Here is a 25,565-nt window from a genome sequence, read left to right as displayed (position 1 = left end):
TTAATTCTTTATATGTTCTAGATAGTAGGGTTTCGTCTGAAGAGCAGCTGGCTAAGATTTTTTTCGTACTCTGTTGGATGTCTTTTCACTCTGCTGATGACTTATTTTGCAATGCAAAAGTTTTTTTTATAAGATGAGATCCCAATTGTCAGTTCTTTATAATATTTTGTATATGAAGTCTGGCTACAACTTTCTCTTCAAGAGTCACGACCCATTTAGAGTTTTTGTGTATGGAATTAAGGAGTCTTATATTATTCTTTCACATGTAGATATATAGTTGTCCCATTGTCATTTGAAAAAAAACCCAACATAAGTTTCTGCATTGAATTTCCTTGGCATCCGTGGCAAAAACTTAACTTACCATAACAGGGACAATTATTTAATAAATTCTTCAGTAAATTCTATTGCATAGATTTATATGCCTATCTTTAATTCTCATAATACTATTTTTATTACTGTAACTTTATCTTATGCTTAAAACTTGAGCAGTGTAAATCTTCCAAATTTGTTAATCTTATTCAAGATTGTTTTCATTGTTTATGTCCCTTATATTTCCATATGAAATTTCAGAACATCTTGTCAATTTCTACAAAAGCAAACTTTTTTTGATATATTTAAAAGCATTCTAGATAAGGAGTCCAGTGGCTTCATAAATCTGTGAATAAGATCCATCTGTCTAAAATAGTACAAACTCACCATGGTAAACTTTTCTATAACTATGTCTTATAAATATTTCTGCTAAGGGTGAATCCTGGCATTAGAAACAGTATATTGGCTGATACTGAAATACTGAGATAATTTATAGGGGGGCTGGCAAGAATGATGTCAGTTTTTTTTGATGACCTTAGCTCTCCACTTCCCAACTGTTGTCAAAAAATACAGCATTCCTAAGGGAGATTTTTAGAAAACAAAGCAAAGATAGCACCTGAAGGAATATTAAATTTAATATTTTATTTCATCATGTGACAAATTTATAGCAAGTCTGCATGCTGTTTTTATCAATCTTTCTATCTGTACATCCTAAAGTTGAAAGTTATAAGTGAATAGTCATTATAGAGATAATGATTGACATTTCTTTTAGATTAAGTTTATTGGTACAATTGAGGTATGTATAAGGGTCACATTCATCATAGGGACTTTGTTCTTATACATGATATATATTAGTTCCTCTTTTTTGACATACTTATTAAGTTAAAGAATGTAATCATCATTTTTGAGACAAAAATAAATTAATTTGGAAATTAACTTGGATATTAATTTAGAAATTAATGACTGATTTTTCAGAATACATGACAGATGTTTTCTATAAATTGCTAGTTCTACAACTCTAAAATTTTGGTTAAATTATATTTAAATTAAGCACTTAATAAAATATTCTCTTGGTAAAGTTGTATTGAAAGAATTAAAATTTCTATTTTCCACATTATGATTTTTGTTGAAAATACTGGCTTAAACAAGATGCCTGTAAGTAAAAGAATAACTGGATTACTTGGTAGTTATTTGATAAGTCATAGTAAATATTTTTGCTTTATCTCAAAACTTAAAGCTTCTCTCAGTGCTGGTGGAGACATCAAAGCTTCAAACAGCAAACATTTTTTTCTTTCCATAATTTTATTGAGAAATAGCAATGAGACACTTTCAAATAAAATTAGTAGGACAGTTTCAATGATTAACACATTGTATACTGTCTTCCTAGTGGTTATTTGTTGTACAAGATGCAGACATGATATCCTATTTACAAACACTATTAGAACAAATCCCTCTATTCATTGAATTAAGAGAATGTAGCTGCATATCTGTCCTAATCATTTTGTATACACGGATACACAATGGTCATTCATCTGTATCCCCTTTTCGTTTGTTTAGTTCCATCATTTAAATATTATTGGTATGTGAACTCAGCAAAATATTCCAAAATAGTTCAGTAGTCCATAATAGTATTGGGTCTTCCGCATGACTAGCAATGTCAGAAGTTGACCTGAGTCCCCTACAGCTCAACATAACAACATGGCTTTACTTCTTACACTTCGTTTTTATACTTTTCTGCTGGATGGCTAAGACCAAAGTAAAGCAGGACGTATGCAACAAGAGTTGTAGCTTTTGGGTCTGATAAGGTCAGTGAAATCCCCTCATGATTTATCCTGAGGTCCTGTACCTCAGATTGTACAACCTTTGTTAATGTCAGCCATGTGGATGAGTCACGGCCATTGCTTGGCCAATGTGCTCTCTGTGAAAGCCTAAGAGAATGTTTTCTCTCCATGTGACTTTCCTTAGGCACACTCTACGTCATCAATCACTTTCCTCTTTGGCCCCATAATCTCCTTGATCAAAAAATTTGGGACACTACCAAGTTACATGACATTACAGTACAGGTTCTCATATGTCCTGAGTCTTAATTGACCTTGGAAGGCTAGGGCCAAAATATTGGCTTTCCTTGCAACCCTCCTTTTTCTCTAGTTTTTGGTCTAAAATAGCATACGTTTGTTTTCTTGTATTCTCTATGGGCTAGGAATCTGGCTGTGACAAATTTGTATAAGTATGGCTCAAGACGTGTATTTAGCTACTAAATAGAGGTGTTGTCTTGAGTTAACAATTCACATTAAGACCAAACTCAGAGAGAATTTTCTTCTAAGTTCACTTACATGGTTGTTGTTAAGCCAATTAGTACATCCATGACTTAACACAGTTAACCTGTTTTGTGGTAAGAACATTTCAGATCTCTTCCCTTAGCAACTGCAAATATAAGTTATGATCAATATATATGAATGTTTAAGTAGTTATTATACTAAAAGGCACATTGCCATTAACTTCCCTTCAAAATACTCTCTATCACTTTGAACATACTTTTTCCATTTGTTGAAGTGGTTGTGGAAGTCCTCATTCACATTTTCATAAGGGGTGATTATAAAATACAGTGAAATGCTGCTCTCAACAGCAAGGTAAACTCATGAAAACATTACAGTGTGTCCTCATTCAGCTCATTCACCAGATATGACATCGTGAGACTCTGGCTCTTCTCTAAAGTGAACATGACAATGAAGGGTAAATTATTCAGGATATCAAGGCAGCGGTCATAGTGCAATTAAAACAGTAATAAAGGAGGACTTCTAGAAACACTTCAGAAAGTGGCTAGAATCTGTGCATGGTGCTGCATGCCTGTAATCCCAGCACTCTGGAAGCTGAGGCAGGAGGACTGCTTAGTTTGAGACCAGCCTGAGCTACATGGTTAGTTAGACTAAAACTATTCCAAACTAAACTCGAGAGCAAGAATTTGTCTCAAAAAGATGTGACAATAATGATGGGCTAGAGAGTTGCCGTGTGGAGGGCGTACTGTGGTCTAGCTTAGGTCAGGTGCTAACACAGTGGCCGGCCCATGGCTAGCGCTGCTGAGGTCCATGCCCTCAGGGAGTGTGGTGGTTCCTGTCATTTCGTCATCTCCCACAGCTCGGGCTTTAAGTCCAACTCCACCTGACCAGGGCATCGACTTTGGAGAAGTTACAGAATGATCTAGAAGAGGTAAAGGCATTGCTGGAGAAGGCTACTAGGAAGAGAGTACGTGATGCCCTGACTGCTGAAAAATCCAAGATTGAAACAGAAATAAAGAATAAGATGCAACAAAAATCACAGAAGAAAACAGAACTCTTGACAATGAAAAACCAGCCACTGTGGTTGCTCCCGTCACAACAGGATACACAGTGAAGATCAGTAATTATGGATGGGATAAGTCGGATAAGTTTGTAAAAATTTACATTACCTTAGCTGGAGTACATCAAGTTCCTGCTGAGAATGTGCAGGTGCATTTCACAGAGAGGTCATTTGATCTTTTGGTAAAGAATCTAAAAGGGAAGAATTACTCTATGATTGTGAACAACCTCTTGAAACCCATCTCAGTGGAAGACAGTTCAAAAAAGTCAAGACTGATACAGTTCTTATCTTGTGTAGAAAGAAAGCAGAGAACACTCAGTGGGAATACTTAACTCAGGTTGAGAAAGAGTGCAAAGAAAAAGAAAAGCCATCCTATGATGCCAAGACAGATCCTAGTGAGGGATTAATGAATGTTTTAAAGAAGATTTATGAAGATGGAGATGATGATATGAAGCGAACCATTAGTAAAGCTTGGATGGACTCAAGAGAGAAGCAAACCAAAGGGGATTCGGAGTTTTAAGCCTTTAAAGTGTTTTTGAAAACTATGATTAAGAAACACGGGTATTCCAATATGGGAATGTTGGTGAGCTGCACATAGAAATTTGACAGAGAGCTACAAAGCCTTCAAAGTAAAGGCAGAGAATTCTCCATTTCTTACTGGAGGATTTATTTAAATAAGATGTGTATTAACCGATGAATGTCCATTTTGTATCTGTGTATTCAAAGTGGTTAGGATAGATATATAGTTGCATTCTCTTAATGAATAGAATGATTTGTTCTAATGGTGTTTGTAAATAGGATCACAAGTCCGCATCTTGTACAGCAATTAACCACTAAGAAGAACATATGCAGTGTATTATTTGTTGAAACTGTACTTCCGATTTGATTTGAAACTGTCTCATTGCTATCTGTTTATCAATAAAATTTTGAAAAAAAAAGATGTGTATTAAGTACTTCCTCCAAAGGTGGTTTCATTAGTATCCCGGGTTATTTTGTTTATGTAAGGGTTACATGGTATTCTCATTGAAATATAAAAAGGAAGTCTTACCTAAGGAAAACAATACATTATGTATATTTTGTTCATCTAGGAGGCAGAAAACTTGCCTGTAAGTTACAGATGTCAGCTGCCACTAATGTAAGAATAAGAGTAAGATTGAATTTTTGTATAAAGTTCAAATTTGTGCTTGTGCTTCAATTTGCTGTAGAGTGGATGGTCGTCTACTGCCAGCCTGAGCAGTGCAGATAGCAGGGACTACCATGCACTAATCCAATCACAAATGTTTCTATCTAGATTTAAATTTATTTGTCTATGGATATAGAATTGAAGTAATAGACAAGCATCTTCGTGTAATGCTAGTTAGTAAGTTGTACCATGGATCAGATAGCTTTAAAAATAATAACCATAAAGTAAAAATAACATAGGAAAGCCCATCTATTCCTATGTTCAATAAAGTTGGATTTTTATGTAACAACAAAATAAAAGAATGATAGGCTAAGTGTGTTTGAAGTAAAAGGGGAGTATTTTTAGGGGTGTTAATGTCAATGTGTCTTTTGCTGTCACACTATTTATATTTAAACATTGACCATATGTTTCTGTCTCACCTCATATACAAGAAATTATTATTAATTGTAGTCAACATGCTGCACAACACATCTCTAGATTTTTTCTGTAGTTTCTTTATTAGAAGCAAATCTTTAAGTTCAGCCCACACTCACTGAGAGAGGACTACATAAGGGCCCAAATATCAGGAGGTGGGAGCCCCGGGGATCCATCTCATCAGCTTCCTACAGCAGTAGTACTTCCTAAAATTTGAGAAACAAAATGACTGTAATCTTGTGTAATAAATCCTTTACTAAATCAGATGCTTTCTAATTTTTTGCTTTCACTGGTCTGAGGAGAACCTAATCAAGTTGTAACATGATAGATTATTAAAAATATTGAGGGGCTGGGGAGATAGCTCAGTAGAATAAGCACTTGTTTAAAAGCCCAGGTTGCTGAGTTTAATCCCTGGTACCCCCCCAAAAAATATTGTTGTTCGAAAGACATTATATAACTTTGGCATATGACTCTACATTTTAAAAAATGAAAGTATAGTTTGATGTTATAAAAATCTATTCACATGTACTAATTGATATAAGAGGATTTCTTGTCATTTATTTTTATAAACATAGAAACTAAACCTATAGTTGATGCAGAATTCTGTTCCTGAATATTACTCTGTCTCTGTCAATGAATATAATAACTGGTTTGGAGAAAATCCTTATTAGCATCTTTAGCAAATTCATTTCCAATAAAATGTAATTTTATACTTAATTGCTAATTATTAAAATTTATATAATAAAATATATAATGTGTCCTTTTGAAAAGGCTTATTCTACTAGTAATTATATGATAACTAATTGAGAAGAATGATTTTATAATGGCTTGATCATGTCAACTTGATTGGCTTAGGAGCCCCACCAGGAGACCAATTGAGCACACTCCCAATTGTGTCTGGGTGGGTTATGGAGGTGTGACCTTGCATACTATATCTGGTCCCTAGCCCCTTCTTTTTCACACTGCTCTCCTGCTCTGCTTCCTGGTCACCATGAATTAAACAGCTTTTTTGTCCAGTAATCCCTTTTGCTATGAAGTTTCTGTCTGTTGCCAGCTACTCATGGGCTGAATCCCCTTAAATGTGAACCAAAGCCAGACATAGTGGTGTATACCTGTAATCCCTGCACTCTCAGAGACTGAGGCAGGAGGATTAAAAGTTTAAGTTCAGCCTGAGTAGCTCAGTGACATAGAAAGTGCCAGGCTCATTTTTTTTTAAAAGAGCTGGAGATACAACTTAGTTCAAGGGTCCTGGGTTCAGTCTGCAACCCTTAAACCTTCTCCTCAGTAGTATCCAAATTATCTCTTTCAGTTGTGGATGTCAGGTATTATGTTCAGCAACAGAAAAACTAATACAAAAATTTGGTACTGTGAAGTGGGATTGTTGCTACAACTGTACCTGATTATGTGGTCTAGAAGGTTTTAGAAATGGTTTGCAAGAGGAGTTTGGAAAGAGTTGGAGAGGTGTACTAGAGGAGCCCTAAAATTCTGTGAGCAGAGTCTGATGAGTAACTTTGGTTGGCTCTTAGGCCAGAGTTCTGGTAGGAATGTGGACAGTAAAGGCTAAGGTTAGGTGAACAAGAATTCCATTGACTAGTGGACTAGAAGCCATGTGTGTTACCTCTGCTACAATATTTGTCTACATAGGACCCATTCCCTGAGACTCTGTAGAAGACTGAGATTAGTGGTGGTGGGCTAGTTAATCTAGTGGTGAATATTTCAAGACAGCCCAACACTCATGCTTTGGCATACATCCTGCTGTCTGCTTTTCGCCAGATTTATAATGAAAATCTGAGGCAAAAGACAAAAAACAGACTTTTGAAAAACTTAAATTTTGGTTTAGAAGGAACCACACTTAAAATTGGGGCCAAAAATTGTGTTTTCTGAGAACATTAGAATAGTTAAAAAGAAGTCAAGTACTTTGCATTGGAACAAAGTAAGAAAGATGCCTTGAAGGTATCTCAAGAATTGACCAGACCCCACATATCCCAGGTTTCAGGGTGTAAAAATATAAACCTTTCCTTTGAGAAGTAAGCCCCAGGGCCCCAGCTCAAGCAGGGCCTCTTCATTTCATTGTGTTTACCCATCCAGGTTCTTAAAGGCAGCTACAACCGTGCATGAAGGAGCCTTGGATACTGTTCCCACTGACAGCAGATCTTGGCATTGCCCATGTGATGCCAGCTTTACAAGTATGTATAATGCAAGAGTTATGGAGTTATAGAAGCTTCCACAGAGATTTCAAAGGAAGGCCTGGGAGGCTGGAAGTGTTCTGAGAAGGCAGTGTGTAAAGCTGTGAGAATAAAGCCAATAGTGCAGTAGAAGGAATGTGGAATACCTGTCAATGAAAGCTATGAGTGGAGCCAGCCCAACAGAGAGGCTGTATGTAATGTAACCAGCAAGAGAATAGGGCTACCTAAGCTCTTTGGAACTCATTTCTCACTGCTATGTATGCTCGATGCTGGGCTTGGAGTTACAAGACTTAATATTTGTCCTGTTTTGTTTTCTTCTTTCTTTGGTCTAATTCTTTTTTATTCTTCTATTCTTCCTTTTGAATAGGAACACTTATCCTGTGCCATTGGACTTTGGGATTTTGTATCTTGAATTATATTTTTATAGTGGTTCATAGCTAAGTGTTTGCTTTGGACTTTTGAAAAATGATGGAGGGGTTTATTGTGTTTTCAGTTGTATTCAAGATAGTTTTATTGTTTGACCTCATATTTATTTAATGACCATATACATTGTTTAGGGAGATGTGCTTGCATATCATGTTGACAAAGGATGAGACATGATGGCTAGGCTTGACTTTGTCAACTTGATTGACTTGGAAGACACCTAGAGGGCTGGTGGAAAATATTTCTGAGTGTGTCTTTGTGTGTCATAGAGGTGTGACCTTGACGACTATATCTGGTCCTTTGCCCCTTCCTGTCTGGTACTACTCCCTTTGTTTCCTGGCTTCTATGAACAACTTTGTTAGAGCAGTTTTGCTCCACCACTCATTCCACTATGGTTTTTCTTTTTAAAATTTTGTACCAGGAATGGAACTCAGGACCTCATGTTTTCCAAGTAGGCACTGTGCTCTGCTGAGTTATATCTCAGGCCCACTCCTTCCACTATGATATTTCTGCCTGGAAGCCTGCTGAATATGGACAGAATCCCTTTTTAAAAAATGAGTCCAATTAAACTACTCCTCTTTTAAGTTATGCCAGGTGTTGTATCCAGCATTAGGAAAGCTAATAGAGATTTTAATATTTATCTTATGTCAATAGGGAATAAAATTTAAATTTAAATTCACACTTTTGTTATGGAGAAATACGAAAAAGCAATAGGAATAACAAAATCTTTAATCAAAAATTACATAAAATTAGGATAAAATCCTTTGGGAAGTTGTAATGGATATAAGAATTGAAGGAGAATAAGGAATGATGGAAACATTTTGTCCTTAAAGAAAAGCTTAGTCATTTATTTTTTAAACATATGGTTGGTTATGAATAACAAGTCACTATGGTATTCAGATTCCATTAGATACACTTAAATGAGTAATTGGATCATTTTATTTTATTTTTGCAGTACCGGGGATTGAACTCAGGACTTTACACTTGCCAGGCAAGCGCTTATTCTACTGAGCTATCTGCCCAGTCCTGGATCATTTTATTTTAAATGTCAGTCTATTATACTAGAAATTATATCCTCTACAACTGTTTAAATTTCCAAGAAATTTAGAAGTCAATCCCAAACTTTATGAGGAGATACATGAAATTTGCTTTTTTAAGTTCATAAGAGTGTGCCAGCAAAATGTTTGAATCCCCTGAATGAAACACACACACCACACTTATGGTTGTCGTAACTGTCACTCTCTTGAAATCCCTCCATTGAAGATGGTGTTTGTGTAAGCAGTTTAGGAGGCAGAGGAAGATGGGAGGTAATGGCAGGATTAAACAATGAAAGGCAGCATGTCATTGTGCAATGAGTAGTGGTCTTGGAGTAAAAGAAAGCAGGGTTTGGAATATTGCTACTTATTAGCTGTGTGACTGCATAGGATTAAGTGTCTGAGTTATGGTACCCTCAGCTATAAAAAACAGCAAATATCTTCTAAGCTGAACTGTTGTAGAAATCAATGTAAAATTCCTAAGCTACTGCCTGGCATGTAGTAAGAGCTATATAGTTGCTGGTTCTTTCTCCTCTATTTCTGAGCTTGAATACCAGGAACAAAGCCTGAATTCTCATTGTACTCTTTACCTAGAATAGCAATCTGTCGTCTTTGGAAATACATTTATGTTTCTCTAGGACAGTTTTCAAAGTAGGTATTCAATAAACAATTCTTTAAATGAACTGAATTATATTTTCAAACACAGAGTTTTATCTCTAGACATACTTAAAAAGGAGAATGATACAACTCTTGTGGATATTCAGTGATACTCTAATATATTTGACTAGATGTCCTGGTATCTGTAAATAATCTGTTGGATTTTTAGACTTCTATATGAGATTAATTTTTTGTATGTGTTTCCAGCAATAAGCAGCTATGTCCTTTTAAAAATATTTTTTTCCAAAAAGCTGATAGGAAATGTATTTGAATTTGACGAAGGATGAAAAGATATATTGGGGCAAGTTATAAACCACAGGCAACTTTTTTTAAATTTAGGAGGCCCACTGGCCTTTGTTGCACCTATTCTCCTCGTAATTTTAGCTAAGCATTTTGAAAACAGCTCAAGGACCCACACTGCTGTCATTCCACCCCATGGTACTCAGGCAACCTCATGATAGGAATTATTATTTAATAATTTAAGAGAGAAGCTATTGCGTATACTCCTTTAATTACCTACTCATCCAATTAATTTTTTATTGCAGTTTGAGAAACTACCATGTCCTAAGCCTTGTGCTAGACTCTGGGCACAGAGATATAAATGGTTGTCCAGCGGTGGTGGTGAAAATACCAGAGTACACAGTTCAATGGGATTGGGGTGGTAGCAACTGAACTATAAAGATCAGCAAACAAAAAGCATGAGTCAAAAAAATAAGAAAAAAAAAGCACAGGTCAGGTTTGGTTAAACTGAATGAGCTGTTAATTGATAAAGAGGCAGGTAGTCATTCATATATCTCTTCAGTGAGCAAATATGTGTTTGTTGTCTGCTAGATGCTAGGTGATACAACTGTAGTAGTGAACAATGTGGACAAGATAGTTTGATTTATAGAAATCTATTTTTTATGTAATTGTTACAGGGTCTCACTACGCGCAGTTCAGACTTGTAGTGATCTTCTTGTTTTAGCCTCTCTATCGCTGGGATTACAGTCATGCACCACCATGCCTGGTTGCTGTGGCCAGCTGGGTGACCTGGGGTGGGGCCGGCAAGGCATGCAGTACCAACCAGGGTCCTTGCACTTGCCAGACAGGCGCTTAGACCACTGAGTTATCTCCTGGGCCCTACAGAAATCTATTTTATTATATAAAATGTATATAAATTCAATAATATAAGTTGAATTGGAAGATATAGATGCAGCTTTTGTAATCATATTTATCTAAAATTTCCCTAAATATACTATGTTCAGGAGGTTTTCATTCATTTGTGTGGCAGTAGCCTTTTACTGTATGACAGACAAATCAGACCTTTCCTTTGATTACTTCCAGTATCTGGTGGTGATATCCTCTCTGTTCTTTATCCAACTATGATGTTGGAAATTATTCTTACATCAGCCCTGTCTGGATGGTTTGTTTTGGTATCCAGCCTAGGGCTTTATACATGCTAGGCAAATGCTCTAACTGAATTAGAACCTCAGCCCAGGCTGGCGTGAGTGCTTTTGTATAAGATGTGACCTACCCTTACAGATAATGGTTCTGGCTCTTCCCAATTTTCCAAAACTTTTAGGATTTTTGCAGTATCATAATGTGCATGTAATAACACAGAGCCTTACAGAAGTTTTCTAATTTATCTGTGTCCTTCATTGTCTTAGAGATTGTTAGCTCTAATAGAGCAGGCCAGGGCTTACACTTGTTTTACCTCATTTCAAAATATCAGTGTAACATACTCTGGTTATGCTCTCAAATGTTGGTGACTTTCTCAGATTCTGAACACATGGCTATACCTTGGTCAAATGAACATGTCTCTTCAGTTTCACATTTCTCACAAAATTCAAGCTCAAGGTTATTTTCCTTGTAATCAAACTGTAAGACTAATTTCTTACCAGCTTTTGACAGAGGCTTATGTGCTCTCTCAGATCTTTTGCCAGCAAGCTCCCCTCTTAGCAAGCTAGAAAACTTGTATAACACAATGCAAAGGGAGAGTAGCAGGCAAAAATCAAGTGAGAGAAGAACTAAAAATAACCCTTAAGGAGAATGGATGCTCCTAGAAATCTTGGGTTCTAGGGCAGGCTAGTTGGAGGAATATTTGGACAGCAGAACAGTTTTGCATTTTTCCCATTAATTAGTAAGTGCTTCTTTTATTTAGCTATAGGACTACCTCTATGTTCCTTTGATGGGAAAGCTACAGAAAATCACTGTGACATACATGCTGCCAAGAGAAGTGAGTTCATTCATTTTTTTCTGAAATCTCAAGGGAAGCCTACCTCAGCTGGAATTATTTCTTCAGGGCACACTTGTCAAATGTTACAGTGTATCAGAACCATATGGGGCATTTGTTAAAAATGCAAATTTTTGGAGCTTACCAGAAGTTTCCATTTCCGAGCCTTGAAAAAGGACAAAAGTATGTCTATCACCTGGGGCATGGGAAAATCTATAGATCTTTCTTTCTTTCTTTCTTTCTTTCTTTCTTTCTTTCTTTCTTTCTTTCTTTTTCTTTCTTTGGCAGAACCAGGGATTGAACTCAGGCCCTTGCGCTTGCCAGGCAAGCGGCTTATTCTGCTGAGCCATCTACCCAGCCCTCTATAGATCTGTCTTGAATTGAGACTGTAACTCATTGATTATACTCAGTCATAACATGTGTCTTCTTTTGCCTCACTTATCAATAATGTACTTTCATATGTCTAACCTCCTGGGCCATATTCCACCTTCTAGATAGCTTTTAGAAATTATTTTAGGAGTCACTAGACCTAAGTTATCCCTGACCTATTCTTTGCATATAGCAGACTACCTAGTTTTTGTGGCAAGAGGAAATTAACAAATTTGTCACATAACCTCAGGCACATCTCAATATTTAGAAACCTGTTTGCTTATCTGTAACATGAAAATAAGAGTGTCTCCCAAGAAGCCATGATAACAGGTATTCAGCACCACACTCGCTTAATACTTTTTTTTAGCACGATTGACAAACAATAGATCAGCGATTTCCCCAATCTTCCCCTTTTTAATGAAAAAAAAATCTATAGAGTATCAACTATATGTTTTGCCAAGCACCAGGGAAATACAAAGCAGAATCTGCCTCTTCACAAAACGTGTCTACAAAGACTGAACAGAAAGAAAAAGAAAAAGAAAACAACACTTGAATCCTGGCACTAACAATAACAACAACAAAAAAGACTGAACAGAGACTATTTGAAATACCTGAAGTAGTTGGAAAATTATGGTTTACAGGCTAAATCTGGATTACTACTTGATTTTGTATACCTCAAAAGGTAAAGTTTTTTTCTGCATTTCTTTTTATTTTAAGAAAAGAAACCCAACATTTCAAAATAAGATAATAGGATAACAATGGTTAATATATTGTATATTGTTATCTTTAGGTAACTCAGAACACTATATATATATATATATATATATATATATATATAGCCATTGAATTGTCCAAACAATATTAGCACAAACCTTTCTTTTCATTGAACTAAGAAAAATTAGTAGTATAACTATCTTATCTTCCTCTCCAGCATCTATCTATCTATCTATCTATCTATCTATCTATCTATCTATCTATCCATCCATCCATCTATCCATCCATGTGTCTATCTATCTATCTATCTATCTATCTATCTATCTATCTATCTATCTATCCATCCATCCATCCATCCATCCATCCATCCATCCATCTCCAGTTTTGTTGTTGTTTTTCCCCCATTTCTTTACTCCTTTCCCCCATTTGAGTTTCTCTTTGTTTTTGAAATTTATTTCCATTTTACAATATATTGTACTCTTTGAATCTTATTTACTCTTTCAGCTTCTAACACTAGGAAGACAATATTGTGTTTACACATGTGTGTCTGATTTCATTTATGAGTGTGATCTCAAGTTACATCCATTTACCTATAAAAGTATCAAGTTTATCCTTCTTTATGGTTGAGTAGTACTCAATTGTATAAAAACACGACATATTTTTATCCGTTTCCTTGGTTGTTGGGCATTTGGATTGTTTCCAACATCTACCTATTACAAGCTGTGCTGCTATGAACATGGGCGCACATATATCACAGTAGTATGATGCTTTTGATTCTCCTAGGAAGATACCCAGAATGGAAATAGCTGGGTCAAATGGGATCTCCAATCCTAATTTTTTGAGGAGTCTCCACACTTATTTCCACAGAGGTTGCCGCTGTTTACACTCCCACCAACAGTGGAGAAGGGTTCCTTTTTCTCTAATCCTCTCCAGCATTTGTTATTGGATGATTTTTTGATAATAGCCACTCTTTCTGGGATGAGATTGAATATCAGTATTTTAATTCTTATCTCTTCAATGCCCAGTGATGTTGAAAATTTTTTCATATATTTATTTGCTGTTTGTATTTCTGCACCTGAGAAATGTGTATTCATCTCAAATGCCCATTTTTGGATTGGGTCTTTAAGTTTGGGAGATCCAATTTTTTTTAGTTCTTTATATGTTCTCGATAGTAATCCTTTGTCTGAGGAACATCTGGAAAACTTTTTTCCCACATTGTGGTTTGTCTCTTAACTCTGTTGGTGGTTTCTCTTGCTGTTCAGAAGCTTTTGAATATGATGAGATCTAAGTTGCTGATTCTTTGTGGTAGTTTCTGTGCAATCCAGGTTTGATTCATAAAGTCTTTGCCTACACCAATGTCTTCAGGAGTTTTACCTATTCTATCTTCTAAAAGATTTATTCTGTTTTAATATTTAGATCTTTAATCTATTTCAAAATCATTTAGTGCATCGTGAAAGATATGGGTCCAAATTTAATCCTCTGCATGCGCAGAGCCAGTTTTTTGATCGCCATTTATTAAGAAGGCTGTCTTTCTTCCAGTGAATCTGTTTTGCATCTTTGTCAACAATAAGATAGCTGAGTATGTTTGGAGTTGTTTTTTCATCTTCTTATCAGTTCCATTGATCTTCAGGTCTGTTTCTAGGCAGTATCACATTCTTTTTTTTTATAATTTTTATTTATTTATTTGAGAGAGAGAGAGAGAGAGAGAGAGAGAGAGAGAGAGTGGTGTGTGTGTGTGTGTGGCCAGCTCAGCCCACCAGGGGGCGGGGCTGGCTGGCATGTGGTGCTGGGGGATTGAACCGCGGTCCCTGATGCTTTGCTAAGCTTGTTCCAAGTAGGTGCTCTAGACCACTGAGCCATCTCTCCAGCCCTCACATTCTTTTTATCACAATACCTCTGTAGTATAATTTCAAGTCAGGGACTTTGTTGTCCAGAATTGCCTTTGGTATCCTTGGTCTCTTCTGGTTCTGTATGAATTTTAGGATTGTTTTCTCTAGTTCTAAGAGGTATTCTATTGGTATTTTAGTTGGAATTGCATTAAATCTGCATAATAGTTTTGGAACTCTGGCCATTATCACTACACTGGTTCTTCCTACCCATGGGCAAGGGCTATCTTTCTATTTTCTGATATCCTCTTCAATCTTCTTTTACAAAATACTGTAGTTTTCAACGTAGAGGTCATTCATATCATTTATTAGATTGCATTGTTTAAATGATTTAAAAAATGAAAGGATATTTTTGGTGTTTGATAATTATACATATTTTAAATCAGTGCCCATAATATTTTATGGACACATAGCCATCTACTCCATTCATATATTGTCTATGGCTGCTTTTGTGTTATTGCAACACAACTGCGTAGCTAAAATATATCTTAGTGTCCACAAAGCATAAAATATTTATTATCTCTCCTTTTACAGGAAATATTTGCCAATTCTTTAAATAGTAGGACAATAAGTTTAGCTCTGACCAGCTTTTTTTGTTTCTTTTTTATTGTCTCTAGCATTTATTTTTAAGTGTTTATTGGTACATATTTGTAGCCCACAGTGACTACACTCATCGTGGGGAATAGACAGCAAACACATCTCAGTTCTCTCCCTGTCCCCTCATCTCCCTCCCCTGCCTCCATCTCCACATCCCTTCCCATTTGTAAAAGACCTAGCTCCCTGATTCCCATTACCCTTCTTTTATTTTGCTCTTTAAATTATTTACAATTTATTCAGAGAGGTTGGGATAGATATATAGTTATATTCTCTTAATGAATAGAATGATTTGTTCTAATGGTGTTTGTAAATGGGATGTCAGGTCCGCATCTTGTACAGCAATTATCCACTAAGAAGAATGTATGCAGTGTGTTAATTATTGAAGCTGTCCTACCGATTTGATTTGAAACTGTCTCATTGCTATTTGTTTATCAATAAAATTATGGCAAAAAAGAAAAGAAAGATGTGAATTAACATTTGGACAATAAAAAAATAAATAAATTATTTACAATTTGAGTTTCTTGTATAAAAGAAGCCAAGAGATAGTTAAACCTGTGTGTCTGATTTCTTTCACTTAAAATGGAGTCAGAATGCATCCGATTTCCTACAAATGTCTCTAACATATCCTTTATGGCAGAGTGGTACTCCACTGTGCATAAATACTTTTTTATCCTATCCAGGTATCTGTTGATGGACAACAAGTTTCCTCCTAGATTTAGCTATTGTGAATGATGCTGCCATACACATAGGTATGCATGTGTGTCTATGGCCCTGAGTAAGGGACTGGTTAAAGAAGTAATTAAATAACCATAGAATGGAATACTATGCAGCCATTAGCCATAATGAGATGCATCCTTTGCCAAAATATATTTTTATTAGTATTTGAATATTACTCCCCTTTCAATATTTTTATTTTAAACCTTTCACTATCCTTATGTATCTCTTTTTCCCCCCATAATTTTATTGAGAAACAAATAGCAATGAGACAGTTTCAAACCAAATTGGTAGGACAGTTTCAATAATTAACACATTGCATACATCCTTCCTAGTGGTTCACTGCTGTACAAGATGTGGACATGATATCCTATTTACAAACACCAGTAGAACAAATCCCTCTATTCATTAAGAGAATGTAAATATATATATATATATATATATATATATATATATCCTAACCACGTTGAATACACGGATACAAAATGGACATTCATCTGTATCCCCCTTTTTTTGATAAGTTCCATCATTTAAATATTATAGGTGCGTAAACTCAGCAAAATATTCTAAAAGAGTTCAGTAGTCCATAATAGTATTGGGTCTTCCGCTTGACTGGCAATGTCAGAAATTGTTGACCCTAGTCCCCTATAGCTCAACATAACAGCATGGCTTTACTTCTTATACTTCGTTTTTATACTTTTCTGCTAGATGGTTAAGACCAAGGTAAAGCAGGACCTATGCAACAAGAGTTATAGCTTTTGGATCTGATATGGTCAGTGAAATCCACTCAGGATTTATCCTGAGATCCTGTACCTCAGATTCTAGAACCTTTGTCAGTGTCAGCCATAGCTTTTTTTTGTTTCTCTGTCTTCTTACCTTAAAATAATCTGAGAAACAGTAAGAATTAAATTCCATTAATTTGTTCATTTATCCAGTAAGTGTTAAGTGCGAGCCAACTGTATGTCAGAAAGCGTTTACTGGTTTAGGATGGAGGGACTTCAGCATAAAATATCTCAAGGTGATTAGTTTGCCTATATGAAATAAAATGAGAAGTCCTATGGCAGGCTAGGGATATAGCTCAGTGGCGTAAGCACCTGCCTGGCAAGCACAAGGTCCTGAGTTCAATCCCTGATACAAAACAAAACAAAACAAAACAAAACAAAACACCAAAATTCAACCAAAAACCTATGGCCTAACCTGCTAGAAGATCCACCAGATGATGGAAACTTCTTTCTACATCTAGGAATAGTTTCAAGGAATCTTTGGGTTGTGTTGAGAGGGCTCTAATACCACGAGTTCAAACCTTTAATAATTGGAATTTATTTCCTAATGAGTGAAGAGGCCTACCATGTTTTTCTGTCACTCAGATTTCTGATATGTCCCACTTATTAGGAGAGACCTACAGACAAATACATTTGTCACCACGTCTTTGTGATTAGTTCATAAGTTTATAGGTCCAGATGTTCCTAAGTTCAATTACCCAGGGAAAACTGGCTTTATGGACCCACACATATTATACTCATTAGTGACAATAAGATCTACAGCAGAATCCAATAACCATTAATGGGTTGAGTTTTAAACACATCAGCCAGTAGGAGCCAGATTACAAGGGTATTGATGTCTACTAGGATTATACTCATAACATCAAGTAAAATTAAGGAAGATCTACATTGTCATTGTTTCACAGAATTGTGTCCTATTTGTGCATTAATTTGTCAAAATGTGTTATCTGTAAACCCATGTGTAGTGAAATTCTTTGGATTAAAGGTCTTTTTGTTTGATTTTTAAGTAAGTTATTTCTTTTGTAGTCTTGCTGATGGTATGGTTCCATTCTTATGCCTTCAGCATACAATCTTTTCTTAAGGATTTTTGTTTCCAATATTGTTATTTTAAATTGTGGTTGAAGCAATAGAAAATTGTACTATGGATTATGCTTGACTGTGTCTTGAGTGTAAAAATATTGCAGTTTGAAACTTGGACCTAAAGTATTACAAATAAAAATGACAAATATCAATGAAAAAAAAAAACAAAATTGGAAAAGAGAGTAGACAAAAAGAAAAATCCTTTGAGTAAATAAGGTAAAAGGATAAATACAATCACTTCGCTCCCTATTTTTGCTCTTATATTTTTTTCTATTTCCTTTTACTTTGTCAGCTGGAATAATGTAATTCTGTTGTCAGGTCTCAAGTAAAAGACAGGTAGTGCAGCAGGTTATGACCTCTGATGCTCCTCTGGGTATTCTGACTTTTGTGTTGTAGTTAAAGGAACCTCCTGGCCCATTTTGTTTGTTCTTTTGAGATAGGTTAATATACATGGCTTCAGTGAGCACAGGAAGAGAGAAAAGCCTTCTCAATATTGATAAGTGAGATCTCACATTTGGTTTTTAAACTGCAAGCTGCTTGGAAATTAAAGAACATTTGTTTCATTTAGCTTTCTGGGCAACTGATGCCTGGCACCTAGAACATGGACTGGGAGTAAAGCAGACGCCTAGAAAGAATCCCACTCTCTGACAATGGCCTTTGGGTCAGGAGCATGTGAATTGTCTGCAAACATTATTTGTAACCTATGAAGAGAACATTCAGAGATTGACCCTTAAAAAGGCTAGGTCTTTTACGAGGAACAATTCTTTATGAATCTCAGCTTTGAAATCTTTTGATTTACAAATATGTCACTTATATCTCTAGAATGTGCATTTGTAGTTGTTACTTGATGTCACGGCTGAAGTAGTTTTGACTTGAGGGCTGTTGCACTGATTTGATCCTCTGAAGAACTGTGATAATGGTGATGTTTTCCTTCAGGGCCTCCAATTTCTTTTTCTTGTTGATATCCTCTCCCCAGTCTTCATCAGGTATATTTCTTCTATGTCATGTCTTGTTTCTTGGCCCCATTTAATAGCCTCATCTCAGTAAAGGATCGGATTATTGATTTACACTGTCATAAGTGACCTACCAACAGTTCAAATCACATTCCATAGGGATCAAAATATTAAGGTGAGAAATTTATGGATGGCAGTGGGTGTCTGTGAGCTCTGGGAGATTTTTACACTAACCTTTAGGTATATTTGCACATATGCACACTTTTCTTGTCCATGCTCATCAGATTATCAAAGGAGTCCAGGATTCTTCAAAAAAGACTAATAGCAACCTTAAGGCAAATAAAGAAATGCAAAGAGGGAAATTTGGAACTATAGTTCCATTATTGTAGACTCTGTGAACAGGGACTAAGCCTGTTTGGTTTTCTTATCCCCTACTGTATTCCCAGTATCAAGAATATGGTATAACATGTAGACATCTTTCAGTAAATATCTGTTCAAGCCATTCATTTGTCCATTCAATAGATTTATTGAGAATTTATTGTGAAGTGAATGAATAATACAGGCCACAGTTGAGGAGAGTTGTTCTTTGAGCATTAGGGCCAACCTGTCACTGGCATAGTTGGTCCTGGTTTAGTTTTGAGTTACACAAGCATCTTCATGACAGTAGGTGATGTTACTGATGAATGTTCAGTACAGGTGAATCTGAGATGCATGAAACAGCTCACCTGCCTCCCCTGCCAGGTTGTCCTTTAACACAGGGGGAGAAAATTTGTTTCCTTTCATTTGTCCTCTTCCCATTCCCTCTTGCGTCTTTGTCAGTCATCAAAATCGTTAGCAGGTAGCAGCAGGCATCAACTATTTTTCTGCTCTTGGAAGCAGCAGCTGCTCCTCCAGAGACATGCCAAAGTGCACTGTGAGAATTCTGAGGCAACGAACTTTTTAAACATTTTTCCCATAATTTTATTGATAAACAAATAGCAATGAGACAGTTTCAAAAATTAACACATTGAATACATTCCTCCCAGTGGTTAATTGCTGTACAAGATACGGACATGATATCCTATCTACAAACTCCATTAGAACAATTCACTCTATTCATTAAGAGAATGTAACTATATATCTATCCTAACCACTTTTTTTTGCCCCTAATGCCTTCAGGGCAGGTTTGTCTGGCTTGAGTTGTGGGGATCAAATCACAGCAACCTGAGCCTGACTGCTTTGTTGAAGCAGCCACTTAAAGAACTGAGCTAAGGGGCAGGCCCCCGATCCTAACCACTTTGAATACACAGATACAAAATGGACATTCATCTGTATACCCTTTTTTTGTTAAGTTCTGTTATTTGAATATTATAGGTGTGTTAACTCAGAAAAATAATCTAAAAGAGTTCAGTAGCCCATAATAGTATTGGGTCTTCCACTTCACTGGCAATGTCAGAAATTGTTGACCTGAGTGCCCCACAGCTCAACATAACAGCATGACTTTACTTCTTATATTTCGTTTTTATACTTTTCTGCTGGGTGATGATCCTCAGTAGACTCGGACTTTCAGACAGCTTGCTGATCAAGAAAACTGTTTCTGTTTCAAACCACAAGGGGGAGAGCCAGGCCAAGCCTAGGCAGAATGCTGATGCCTTTGACTGTTGTTCCCTGCACATTTACAGACAGAATGCTCTATTCTCCTCCCTCAAAGCTGAATGTCGGATGTTGCATTTGCTGATGTAAATATAATGTCAAGAGAAGCTTTAGGCATGTAAAGGTTGTTTGGAAAGAAAAGGGAGGAGATGTCCCAAGGCAGAATGTGCAAATTGAATGAGGAGTTCTTTCCATGCACATGAGCTCAGTAGCTGACTATTTACCCTCTATAGCTGTGGTAGTCTTCAGCAAGTAGCTTGACTGTTCATTTAGAGAGACTGGGACACTGGTAGGGACAAAGCTAAGGAGAGATTGGATGTTTTTAATCTGGTAGACACAGAAAAGAGAAAAAGAGAGCTTATAAGTGGATGTGACAGTAGAGCATCTCAGGTTAGGAAATAAGGCACTTAGTCTCCAGAACAAGGGAAAAGTCTCACAGAGGATCCCTTTGGTTAGAGCCCAGGGACACTTAGTGAACCAGTGGACAAAATCAAAGGATAAAGTGAGGGAAGTCTGGGTGGGGGTGGAGTACAGTGTGTGCATCAGAAATTAGGGACATGGGAGGCAGGCAGGAAAGGAGGAGGAATGATATTGTTACACTTTGGCACAGGCAGACCTTATTCAAATGTGTCCTTGGCTACTATCAAAGAAACAAAACAGAAAATAACAAATGCTGATAAATATATGGAGAAACGGGATAATTATACACTGTTTGTGGGAATGAAGATTAGTTCATCCGTTATAGAGAACAATATGGAGATTCTTCAAAAAATCAAACAGAACTACCTGGTAACCCACTTCTTGCATATATGTCCAAAGGAAATGAACTCAACACAGCAAAGAGACTGTTGCCCTAACATGTTTATTGGAACATTGTTCATAGTAGCTGTGATGCAGAATCAACTTGGATGTTCATCAGTGCATGAATGAGTAAAGACAATGTGTACATAGACAGTAGAATATTATTCTGCCCTTAAAAGAATGAAATTCTGTCAGTTGCACCAAAATACATGGAACTAGTGTACACTGTGTTATTTAAAATAAGCCAAACACAGAAAGTCAAACACCATATGATTTTGTTCATATGTGAAAGGTAAAAAATGTTAACTTGAATGTAAAATAGTGATTGCTAAAGACTGAAAGGGTAGAGAGATGGAGCAAGGAATGCTGGATTTGATTGGTGCGCACTAACTATGTACATGTTTGTGTGTGTTGAAATATCACTCAACCTCATTAATACGTACAATTTATACATGTTAATAAAATATCATTTTAATCTCTGGGCTTCTGTTTCCTCACCTATACTATTGCCTACCTCATAAGATCACTGCAAGAATTTCATGAGATAGTATGTACTAGAAGTGCTTAGCACACTCAAGAAATGGTAGTTATTAATAATACTATAATGATAGTAGATAGAAAACATTTACTTTAGTGCTTGATATTTAATAAAGGCTTAGCCATACGCTAGACATTCCTATTCATTACATCCTCATTAGTGAACTCCCTAATCCCTAGAAAAGCTCTAATCTCATTCTGGATCTAAAGATCGATGTATGAGTCTTGTCTAGGTTAGGTGGGTAGGCCAGGTTGCCTGGCTGAGTCAGGCCAATAGCGGTATCAGGGCCCAAAATGTAGGCATGAAAATCCTGAAAAATAGGCCTCATTTCCTTTTAGTAGCTTTTTTAAAGGTAGACCCTGAACCTTGTCATTCAGCTTTTAAGAGACTCAACTCATTACCTTAGCATATTTCCCTTTTAGGCAAAGAAGACTACATTTCCATTTGAAAAGGTAGTTTGTGCAGGAATCAAGGAATGGGAGACAGGAGAAAATATGAACGCTAAAATTCTTATGGCCAACAATAAGCACTGGTCCAGTCTCTTTTGGTGTGCAAGCTATTTCCCTGACTGAAATGGGCAGGAAATGGATCTGAGTGAGCTCAACTCCTGTGCTCACTTTTCTGTCATTTTAAATCCAACTCATACTTCAAAGGTCAGTGCAATTTGTATTTCTTATATCTACCTCACAACAATCCAGTCAGGTTGGGGTACAGCCAGGAAAACAGGATGCATGCTTCCCATCTTGAAGATTTAACACAGAAATCAGTAATTTAGATGGTGAAAAGCTGAGAGCTAAAACAAAGAGCAATGGGACAAACTCAGATTGTAGCAAAAACAGGAAGTACCTATTATCCTTAGTTTGAGGAGCAACAGGGAGAGTCTGCTGAAAGACTGGGTCTTTCTGGAGGGAACTAAAGACAAGTTTGAACTCCTGTGCAACAGCTAGGGCCAATAAGAAAGAGCATGCCTAAGGGGTGGGGAGATAGCTCAGTAGAATAAGTGCCCACCTGGCAAGCACAGGGTCCTGAGTTCAATCCCTGGTACTGAAAAAAAAAAGAAAAAACTTCCTACAGTTTTGGGCTGGCCAAATAGCTCAGCAGGTTATCTGCGCTGTCAGCCCCACCGCCGGGGCGTGCTGAGAGGGCAATTGAGACTGGGCATGGTAGTGTGCACCTGTGATCCCAGCTCTTGGGAGGCTGTAAACAAGTGGATCACTACGAGTCAGATCTAGTAATGAGGCCCTGAACACCCTATAGACCATTCCCTAAAATACAAAAAAAAAAAAAAAAAAAAAGAGAATGCCTGATATCATGTGGAAGTGAGTCCCTAAGAAGACACAGCTGCTGCTGGAGGTATCATAAAAGGTGAGGCTGCAGATAGGGAAGAAATATTCCAGCCTCCTACCTCCTGGTTTGTGAAATCTAACCAGAAGCTAAAGGGCATGGGTTGTAGAAAATGAAATTCCCTTGATACAGGAAATGGATCTGAGTGAGTAGCAGATGAAAAGCCTAATTATCATCCCATTTCACACAGAAATCAAAGAGGCAGAAAGAGGTCAAATCACACAAAACTACATTAAATGGCAGTCCAAATTTCAAATCTAGGCAGTCTGACAATTCTTGGGCCTGTGGTTTTGATAATTACTACTCATATAGTCATGGTAATCATGCTATTTGTATTTTACTCATGTCAGAAGTTTCTCTTCAGACTTGATTCCAAGCTCCCTAATGGCATCATCTGTGTCTTTTTCTTATATCATTTGTGGCACTTAGCTCTTTTGTCTTTTATAGGACCTACAAGAAGATGTAAGGTATTGATTGAAATGGGATTATCAGCATGTATTCAGGTTCCATGTATGCAAGGAAAGAGGGGCCTTTTTCAAATGTTCTTGATGATTCCAAATGTTTGCTTCCCCTTAGTGAAATGTACCAAGCAGTCATTGATCAGATTCTAGACAACAGTTTGAAAGTAGGGAAAAGCAGAATAAATCAATATTTATAGAGATAACTTAATATTCAGATTGCCTGATGACATCCCAAAGGAAAGAGACCATTATTAAAATTTGAGATGGCTCTGCCAACCTCAGAAAATTCCTACAGTTTGAATTGAGCAGAGATAGAGACTGATTGTTTTACCTGAGAAGAGGGTCTATTATTCTTTAGGCCAATTGTAGGTTTCATGGCTTGGACAGGGATACATTACCTTCTGTTTTCTTAAGAAATTGCCTTTGGGAGCTGAGATAGACACACATAGTATCAATGGTCATATCCTGGAAGAAATTAGGTCAGATAGTATGCCTTTGGTTCCCTCAGTATTGTAACAATTTTTTCATCATTTTAACTGATAGAACAAGAGAACCAGACAATTTACAGTTGTGTTATTATTAGGAAAAGAAATAAATTGTTTGAAGGTGCTTGTAGTGCAAGTGTAGCTCCAATGCCTCATATCCTCAAGGTAAAAGTCAAAATAACAGTCCGGTGGTCTCATGGTTCCATGTGGGGTCTTGGAGTTAGACTATCTTAATTCAAATCCAGATGGTCTCACTCACTAGCATATTGGGAATAATGTAGTATTATACATAGCATATTTTCCTGCCTTTTGTCTTCTTTCTCTAGTTGTTCTCAGTCACTCAGTGATCTACCTTCATTTTCCTAGCTTCTAAACAGTGACATTCCCCTGGCTTTGTCTTCGGTTTTCTTCCTTTTTTTTACCCACACCTAACTCTGTTTGTGATCTCTCAACCAGGCCTATGAATTTAAATACCAGGCCTATGCTGATGATTCCCAGATCTTTGTCTCAAGTCGAGAGCTCTCTTCTGGACTTGTACATCACTGCCTACTCAATGTCTCCCTTCTGTTGTCTGGTAAACAGTCAACTTCACATGCCTGAAAACTCAATTCAGGATCTCTCTTCTCCTTCTCTTCCGCCAAGCCTGTTCCTGCCCCACTCTTCTCCCTCTCAGTGATGGGCAACTCATGGGCCAAAATCCTTGGCATTATCCTTGACTCCTGTCTTTTTTCACACCCCACAGCTGATCTTTCAGAAAATTGGAACTCTCTGAACTATATCCAGATTCTCACTGTGTCTCATAAGCATCATCGGTACCCTGGTCTAAGTCAACACTAGCTCTCTTTTGGGTCAGTGCAGTGGCTTCACAATTGGTCTGTATCTCTGCTCCTACTGCACTTCAGTCTATTAGACAGAGCAATCTTACTAACTGTAAGGTAGATTTTATACCTCTTCCATTTAAACCCTTCTCTGGCTCACTCCGTATCTCACCCAGAGAAGAAGCCAAAGGCTTTTCATTGTCCACCAGGTACTGAATGGTCTGTCCATTACCCTGCTTACTATTTTGACCTCATGTTCTATTTCTCTCCCATTTTCCTACTCTACAAGTAACATAGACCTTCACAAGGCTGAAATGAAGGTGTCAGTGTTGCTGAGTTCTTATCTGAAGGATCTGCTTCCAAGTTCACAAAATTCAACCCTTCTCCACTGCTGGTGGGAATGTAGACTGGTGCAACCATTATGGATATCAGTGTGGAGACTCCTTAGAAAAGTTGGACTGGAAATCTCATTTAATCCAGCTATTCTTCTACTGGAAATTTTCCCGGAGAATCTGAAAACATCATATCATAAGGACATACGTGTGCCTATGTTTATAGCAGCACAATTTGTGATAGCCAAATCTTGGAAACAACCAAGATGCCCATCACCTGAGGAATGGTTGAAAAAGATGTGGTA

At 36.9% G+C, this 25,565-nt stretch overlaps 1 protein-coding gene and 1 pseudogene across 1 annotated transcript in view; one reads left to right on the top strand and one right to left on the bottom strand.

Moving 5' to 3' along the window:
- Positions 1-25,565, bottom strand: part of Trpc5 (transient receptor potential cation channel subfamily C member 5) — a 166,329-nt gene that overhangs the window by 20,123 nt on the left and 120,641 nt on the right. The gene's annotated exons all lie outside the window — the stretch shown is intronic.
- Positions 3,595-4,165, top strand: LOC105743329 (annotated as a pseudogene).

This window comes from Octodon degus, unplaced genomic scaffold (genome assembly GCF_000260255.1).
Source record: "Octodon degus isolate 3935 unplaced genomic scaffold, OctDeg1.0 scaffold00117, whole genome shotgun sequence".
Lineage (NCBI taxonomy): Eukaryota > Metazoa > Chordata > Mammalia > Rodentia > Octodontidae > Octodon > Octodon degus.
The sequence above is the reverse complement of the archived record's forward strand: the minus strand, read 5'-3'. Positions and strand labels throughout refer to the sequence as shown.